This window comes from Castor canadensis, chromosome 5, assembly GCF_047511655.1.
Source record: "Castor canadensis chromosome 5, mCasCan1.hap1v2, whole genome shotgun sequence".
Classification (NCBI taxonomy): Eukaryota; Metazoa; Chordata; class Mammalia; order Rodentia; family Castoridae; genus Castor; species Castor canadensis.
This window is the reverse complement of record NC_133390.1, coordinates 109,807,929-109,816,835: the sequence shown is the minus strand read 5'-3', so window position 1 is coordinate 109,816,835 and position 8,907 is coordinate 109,807,929. Positions and strand designations below refer to the sequence as shown.

Genomic DNA, 8,907 nt, shown 5'->3' with positions numbered 1-8,907 from the left:
TATATGTGCTACATTTTCTTATCCATTTATCAGCTGATGGACACTCAGGTTGTTTCTGTTTTTTGGCTCTTGTGAATAGTGCTGCAGTAAACATGGGTATTATGGTCATCCTTAGTTTATGAAACAAGGATATGGTTGATTTCCATTGTCTGTGGAACTCTCTCTGTGCCTTGTGTTTAATTGATGAATTGGAAAAGTGCTCACCAGGATTGTGCACACTCCTGTGGGCACTGCCCCCAGGGGTAACAGGATGTTTTCCAGGATTTCTGGTTAGAATGGACTATGCCCAGATAGCTAGAAGTGTGGGCTAATGATGCTCTCAGCCTTCTTGTAAGGTTTACCCCTCTTGCAATACTGAGGCTGTTCAGTTTTCCAAGGAAAATCTGATTATTCTGGGGTCTGTCTCTTACCATGTACAGGTGGTTTTTAACTTTTGAAACAGACCTTAGTTACCACAAGGATAGGTAAATGAGTTTCTCCCCCCACACCCTCTGTAGAGCCCAGATAAGAGTAAAGTGGATAAGGTGTGTGGATAAGGTGTATGGGGGTGAGGGGTTGAGTGAGGTGACTTGGGAGGGGGATGAGAGAGGCTGGGCTTGTGTTGGCAGCAACAGGGCTCAAGAATTGGGCTGAGAAAAACTGGGAGAATTAGCAAGAAGCTGGGCCAGGAATGTGGGGAGGTGGTGGGGACAGGAACTGAGATTTTAAAGTCCTCATCATGGAGGGAGTGAGAGTGTTGGAAGGTCAGGGTCCTCTTGGGTTCTGGTGGGGTCTGTGGAGGTAGAGTCTAGGCCTGGTGGGTAGCAGAGTGCAGGGAATGGACTTGAGGATAGCCATATTTAATGGATATTCACAAATGTTTTCCATGACTTTAATTTGCATTCACAGTTCTGTGAGTTTGAAGAGAGATTTTTGTTACAGTCCCCACAGTGAGGATGCAGAACTGTTCAAAGGAAAAATACTACGATTGTTTTTATTTTTTTGGTGGGATTGGTGTTTGAACTGAGGGCTTCTCAATTGCAAAGCAGGTGCTCTACCACTTGAGCCACACCCCCAGTCCATTTTGCTCTGGTTATTTTGGAGATGGGATCTTACGGACTATTTGCCTGGGCTGACTTTGAACTGCGATTCTCCAAATCTCAGCCTCCCAAGTAGCTAGGATTACAGTTGTGATTCCTTGCTTTTGAAGATAACATATATGTATTTACTTTATATGGAAATATTTGAGTTGTCTTAGAAAGTTTTGACTTTCCAGCACTTAGATTTTTAAAAAATTCTTTCTAGTCTGTCTAGTGACTAAATACATAAAGCTTTTAAGGTCATGGTATTTAAATTAACATTTCGTATTTCATAGACTGCAAGTTTTCATCTTTTAGCATCTGAAATTGGTTTGTCTTATCTTTGATAGTACCCCATGATTCAAAGAAATATAGTACTGAGGAAAACCAGGCACGGTGCTTGTAGTGATGTAATGTTGCTGGCTGGTGTAAGATAGACATAGACTTTTGTGCCATTATTATTTGTGCCATCATTGACCCTAAGGCTTTTTACTAAAGCTGGTGGTTCAGAGAGGTAGAAGCAATGGCCCACCTTGCTCAGGTGTTGCATCAGTGAGTAGGGCTTTCAGGCACAGATTCAGTGACTTAATCATGCGGACTAGCATAGAGCAATGACTAGGGAGTTAGGGTTTAGAGAACTTGGGAAATTCCAAGATTCCTAGAGGAGATGCTCTTTGAACTGTGTTGTGATGGATGAGCAAGATGACTGATCGAGGCAGAGAAGCGGCAGGGCGAGCGTGAGGAGGAGAAAAGCAGTCTTGGAGCTGAGGCTTGAGAGGATGCTGGGTAATGGAAATGGGGCGAGAGTGTTTGTAAAGGTGGATCGCTGAAGTCCTTTCCGTATTCATGATTGTGATCTTAATTTTTTGAGTATTGGAAGATTTTTTTTGCTGGGGATTGTGAAAATAGGATTTGCGTTTTAGAAGCAGAAGGAAAGGAATGGGTTGGGAGCAGAGAGCAAATCTGGAGGTAGGAGAATGGTTAATGCGTTGGAACAGGCATGCTGGAGAGATGATGGGACTTGAATTGAGGCCATAGTAGGGAAGAGGGAGGGGACAGGCACTGGTTTTGCCTGGAAGGTTGAACTGAAGAATGTATGGGATGTGAGGTGGAAGACAGGCTAGAATAAAGGTTAACCCTTAGATTTTTGGCTTGGATGGATTACAGTGCCATCCAAGGAAGACCACAAGCAGGAAGCTGCAGGTTTGGGAGTAAAGCGAGTTCAGCTTGGCTTTGTGGAGCTTGCAGTACCGAAGAGACTTGTGTGGTATGTGTCATCACCCTGAATGGACATGAATGGGAAGGAAATGTGTTCATAATGGCAGAGGACTGCCCCAGAGAGAGGTTTGGGAACCATCAGAGTCAGTGAGCTGGCCCAGGAGAGCATGAGATGATCGGAGGAGAATGCCAAGAGTATCGCCCTGGAACACACCGACTCACACAGGGAGGGGAAATCTGGAAGCCGAGGACAGCCGAAGAGAGCAGGTGATAGTGACAAATAGCATGAAAAGGTCAAGCAGGAGAGAGAGGAGGTGTATATTCATTGAAACTGTGTTAAGAACAATTCTAGTGGAATGGGATGGTGGGCAGGCAGCAGCCTGTAATGATTTGGAGAATGAGCTCTAGGTAGATATTGCAATAAAAAATGTAACCTACCTTTCCAAGAAATAGGCCATAAAAGAAGAGAGAAGTGGCACTTTTGGCTTTGTGTTCGTGATTTAGGCACTCTAAAAATGCCCAACTATAGCTTGCTGCAAGAACATAAGTTCTGCTCCTTGTCACAGTGTTCTTAAAGCCATTATCTTTGAAGTTGTTTGACACATTAAAAAAACAAAAAGTTGGGAAATCAAAATTCTAAAGAGATGTAGCTTACTTGCAAGAAAGTAAAAGATAATGAGAGTACACAAAATAAGCTCAGGTTATGCTTAATTGTGAGTTGATTTTGTGAAGAATTTCCCCTCCTTATTGTTGGAAAATAGGCTAAAAAGAAAAAGTGAAATGTTTGCAGGTAGTATGTGTTCTGGAATTTAATTGAATTGAAGATGGTGAGTGTTAGAACAAATAATTCCAAACAACTCATGACTTAGTTTATAGGCATATGTACATAAAATGGATTTAGCTATAGTTTTGGAAAAGCATGCACAAGAGAATTTGCTATGTGTTCATTTATTCTGCCATGATTTACTGAATGTCCATATGTTCAAGGCTTTGATAGATCCTGAAGGAGGGGAATGATACAAGGGGAGAAGTGCCTTAAAAGAGGCACTGAGGAGGGAGAGGGCCTGCTGATGGGTGATCAGGGGGGTTTCTTGGAAGAGGTGGCATTTGAGCTGTTTGCTGAGACAGTTGTTCTCTTTGACTAGTCTGGATTATGTTGACTTCTTTCTTGAAGCTGTTCACTCATTTGATTTTCCTCTGCTTTCTTGGCAACTCCTACCCCTGTGCTATCTGTCAGGGTTTTTATTTTTCCTGTATATTTTAGGTCTTTTCTCTTTTCCCTTTCCTTCTGCTTCAGAGATGTCATTTAATGATGTGGTTTTGAATATTTGTCTCCACAGGTAACTCCAAACCCAGTTTAAGTTGTCTCTGACCTCCATGATACATTTCCACCTGAGGTGTCACTGGCTGTTCCCATGTAACTTGTCTGAATCTGAACCTTTCCACACAATGCCCTCTCCTGTTCCTTCTTACCTTCCTTCCTCCTCACCTGCTACCAAGTATCTCCTTTGTGCTAGATGCTAGTTCATCACTGTTTGCTCAAGCTCACAGACTGAGTTATTTTTGTTGTGTCTCCCTACCCATCACGTCCAAATCATCCTTTTCTTTCTCTTCATTCTTTCCAGTGTATTCTAAGGGTTGAATTGTACCCATTATCTGTGATTTGGATCCCTGCATATGTCTTCTGATGCTATAGTTTTCCTCTTCCCCCCTTCATTCTCAGCATCTCGATTGCTAACTAAGTGCCTGCCATGGTCAGAATGTCGCAAACACTGTTCTGTAAGTTGAAAATGGAGTGATAGGGCGATAAAACAGACCTGCAATGAAAAGGGGGACTGTCATCAATGCCAAGGTGGTCAGCCCAGTGAGGGAGTCAACATTTCAGAGTACTGTTGAGGCAGCTGGAGGAGGTGGACTCCAAGGTCTGTGGGAGGTGAGAACTTAGGCCTTTGGAGAAGCTCTTCTGTGGGGTGTTAGAGTTGGGAGGCAGTGGGCCTGGGAAAGGGTAGGTATGGAATGCCGTGTGGTGTGGATGGAGAGCTGGGAGTGGAAGATTCAATTGGGACTAGCCTGTGATGGGGCTGTAGAACTGAAGCTCTAGGTAGGGAGGGACCTGGAATTGGGGAAGAGGATGGATAGAAAATACTGTTTTAAAGAAACAGTATTGAAAGCACTGAAGGTGCTGTGCAGAATGGCTTTGAAGGAAGGAAGGCCTTGCAGGAGTCTTAGCTGTGACATTTTGTTTCTTTTCTCTAATTCATTCAAGTCATGGGGGCTGTCAGCTGTCAGATTAACAGATCACAACCTTGATCATACCATGCTGCTCAGGTGCCTTGAAGAATGGCATTTTTGCTGGCTTTTGGAGGGCTCTGCAATCATACTTTAGCCTGCACTTCCAGTATTGTCTCCACCTCCTTCCCTTCAGGAACCAACAGATGAATCTCACACAAATTAAATTTACGATACGCTCTTTCCATATCCCCCACTGCTTGGGAAATTCTTCTAATTGAAATTTCATTCATCCTTCAGCATACTCAAAACCTGTGGTCTCCCCACTCTCTCCTGCCCTCTGCCACCCCAAACTTCGCTGGTACTGATCGCCTGCATTGTGCATTAGATCATCGGCAGCTGATGATGTGGCTACTTCTGTAGCTACTTAAACTGTTAGTGCTCACAGTGTTATTTTTTTTTTTTTGTCTGCTGGATAACCTCCTTAGGGGTTGGGACCATGTGTGACACTCAATGACCACAACCATTGTGTTTTCATCCATTCATGGTAGTTTGAAAATGATGACAGTTGACCTTAAGTTTTGCTGTCACTTACCTAAACACCCAGGAAGATTATAGAAGACGTTGTGGATTCAGGGGGATAACAGATTTGAGGGTCTCGGCTTTCCTTACAGTGGTGGGCACTGAACGGATACATGTAGGAAGAACAGTTGTTTTTTCTGCTTTCCGTGTCAACTTTTTGCTAATCACAAGGGAAATGGGGAATATCCTCTTACAATGGATAGTGGATTCCCAGCTCTGCTCCTAGTGGGAATAGTTCAGTTTGATTCTATCATCTTGAGACACCTGTCCCTGAAAACCTAAGGATATGATGTTAACTAAGTTCAAGTTTTGATCCCAGATTTCTATAATTAAGTTAAAAATGAGTGCTCATAATTTACTGTTAAGTAGGTAAAAAAAAAAAAAACTCAGCAGAAGCAAAATTAGCTTTAGCTGGATCAGAGCAATAATCACAGGCACATAGGTTAACCTAGACTTAAAGGCAGGAAACCTTTGGCCAGGAGTGTAGAGTATGCTTTAGGGGAAGGTAGTGCATCTTGAGGATTCTAGGCTAGTTTTCTTCCCACTTCCAGTGGGCAGGGTGGTGGATATTAGAGGTAGTGGCCTAGTGTGTCATGGGATGGTGCCAAGCTGTTACTGGGGGCCTGTGCATGAATTCTCCAGTAGTACTGAACTGCATTAATTTGTAAGAGGTGATAATTAGAACTGTAAAATCAGCTGAAGCTTCCCTGAATGCTGTGCACAGAAAGGGACAAATTAATAATACAAGTGAGAGAGCTGAGAGAATGCTCAAAAGAACAAACAATTCTAAGCTCGGTCAGCTTCTGTAGAAACATTTATGTGGAAACAGCTGACCTGCTAATTAGAAAACATCCTTGCCTATTCATTAGACCAATTATGCTGAGAAATTCTGCTAAGCAACACTTAGTCTAGTTCTAATTGCCTGGCCTTGAAAGCAATAAACTGTACTTTCAAATAAAATTTTATAATTTAGATATGCACACTGTACTCAGACATCTCCCATAATTAGAATTGTATAATAATGAGGGAGTTATATGAAGAGAATTTATCCACCTCTTCATGGGCAGATTATAATGAATTATTAGGTGACTTATGTTTAGATCTGAAAAGTCCTTGCAGAGCATTATTTAAATATGAGAGGTTTTAAGCCTTTTTGGATTGCGTTGGTTCTTAAATGCATTGAAAGTGGTAACTTTTTTTTCATGAAATGAGATATGTTTAAATTAAAAATAAGCCAAATTGTGGTTCATGCAGCCATTTTCCTCTGTATCTGTTGCTTTGTTCTGCAGAGCTTTTCCTAAGTAGAGAACTGGTTGAGAAATGCTGTGAGAGAGCACATGGGGTATGCTTAGCAGCTGTGTAAAGAGTCAATCTAAAATGACCAGCATGCTGTTAGGAGAGCTTGGGTCAGCTCCTGATTAGAGATTTTAAAAATTTTTTATTTTATTTTATTTTTTGGTGGTACTGGGGTTTGACACTTTACCACTTGAGTCACTCCACCAGTCCTGTTTCAAGATAGGGTTTCACGAACTATTTGCCTGGGCTGGCTTTGAACTGTGATCCTTCTGATCTCTGCTTCCTGAGTAGCTAGGATTACAGGCATGAGCCACCAACACCCAGATCTGATTGTTTGTATAGAGCCTGAGCTTCTAGCAAAGGAGCACATGTTTCAGAGGCCACTGCCTGCATTCAACTCTATGATCTGTGTGTTGTTCAGCTGGGTGAGCTTGACAAGTTAGTGCTCTGTGCTTAGTCTCAATCTCTATAAATGGGGGTGACAGCACCCAATTCCAAGGGCTATCAGGAGGTCTTAGTAAGGTCTTTATTCACTCTTTCCTCACCTCTTCCCTCCCTCCCCTTCCTCTCTCTTTCCTTGTCTCTCTCTCTCTCTCTCTCTCTCTCCCTCTCTGCCTCCCTCCTTCCCTTATTCACCAGCCCCTATCTGTTGTACAACTTCTCTGCTGCATGCTGGACCCTGCTGTAGAGGCTGGTGTTTGGGTTCAGCAGTAAGACAGGGTTCTTTTCCTATGGGAACTTACCTACCAGTGGGAAGAGATGGGCCACAAATAAATTAACAAATTAATATGTCCAAGTAGTAATTCTTCCACAGATAATAGATTGGGTTAAGGCAATAGATTGGGTTAAGGGGAAGAGGTCAACATTAGCCAGTGTGGGCAGAAGTGGCTTCTGAGATGGTGACATTTAGCTGAGACTGAATGACAAGAGATAAATGTCAGCTCTCATTAAAATTTAAAAATTCTCCTTTGTGTTGGTGGCTCCCTCCATATTATTACTTTAAAATTTCTTAATGCCAATATAAAGTTCTTTCCACAGGACCCTTGTGGGAGGACTGGAGCCCCTCTCCCACTCATCCTCTGTCTGTTCAACATCATTGTGAGTAATGGTAGGCCTCACCTTGGCAGTGCCCAGATCTGCCTGGCCCCTGGTGCCCCTTTGGCTGCCCTGGCTGGGTACTCGCCCACCTTGTTCTTGTGTAGTCTCTGGAGAAGCCTGACTCCTTGGTTGCCTCCAGACAGAAAGTAAAGGATGGGGTTGAGGCAGCAGCTCATGCTCACCAGAGGCCTGCAGACCTTGTAGGCCACGCTGGCTGCCATCACAAGCCGGCAGTCCTGGGCACTGAGGAAGCAGATGAAGAGGTAGAAGGAGCGGGCGATATGGTAGGGCAAAAAGCACAGAGTAAAGAGACCGCACACCAGCAGGATGGTCCGGATGGACTTAGCCCGGGCTGGATGGCCCATCCTTGAGAGAGTCTCCTCTGGCTTTGTCAGGCTTCTGATCATCAGCGAGTAGCACACCAGAATAACCAAGAAGGGAAAGATGAAGCCGGAAAATGTGAGAACCGTGCCATAGGCAAAAAACTGATCAAAATGCTCCGGGATGGTCGTGTCATAGCAGATTACTTGGCCATTTACATAGTCTGTTTGGGAGAAGACCAGTGTGGGTAGCAGCTGGAGGAACACCAGGGTCCACGTGACAGTAGCGCCCAGCCGTGCAAGGCGGCGGGTCCGGTAGGGCAGGGAACGCAGCGGGTGGCACACGCCTAGAAAGCGGTGCACAGAGATGCAGGTCAGCAGCAGGATGCTGCAATAGAGATTGGTGTAGAACAGAAAGCGCACCAGCCTGCAGAGCGGCCCCCCGAAGAGCCAGGTGTCACCCACAGCATAGGTGATGACGAAGAAGGGCAGTGTAAGGACATAAAGCAGGTCAGCCACCATCAGGTTCACTAGATAAATGGTGTTACAACTCCAGGGCTCGGCTTGCTGCCAGGAGAGCCATAAGACAGCACCATTCAGGGGCAGCGCAAGGATGAAGATGATACTGTAAGTCAGAGAGAGGAGGATTTGCTTGTAGGTCTCTGAGAACTGACAGTGACCCTGTTGCTCTGAGGCATTTGTGTCTGGCATCTCCATCTCCTGGCAGGCTCCCTCCAGGGGCTGAGTCTGCCACAGCTTCCACTTCTGCTTTCCCTGGAAGGAAACAAAATGGAAAACATGGCCTGAGCTGGGTGCTGGCCTCCCCTTGACCTGGCACTCAACTCTGTGCTCCCAGCTTCAGGGGGAAAAAAGAGATAAACCAGGCCCAAAGGAGTGGTCTCACCTTGACTTGTATGCCTTCTGCTCTAGGCTAGATTGTGGTAGGGAGATCAGTAATGTGGTGGCTGGAAGACACTGCTGTCATTTAAATGGGGCACACAGAACCCTTTGCATGGAGTCAGGAAAGCTCTGAGGGGAGACACTCCAGCCGGAGAAATGCTCCCAGGAGCAATACTGCTCACCAGCTGGTCCTAAGCTCACAGACC

General features: G+C 44.6%; 1 pseudogene; it reads right to left on the bottom strand.

Moving 5' to 3' along the window:
- Positions 1–7,498: 7,498 nt before the first annotated feature.
- Positions 7,499–8,601, bottom strand: LOC109700560 (P2Y purinoceptor 3-like; annotated as a pseudogene).
- Between the last annotated feature and the right edge of the window lie 306 nt (positions 8,602–8,907).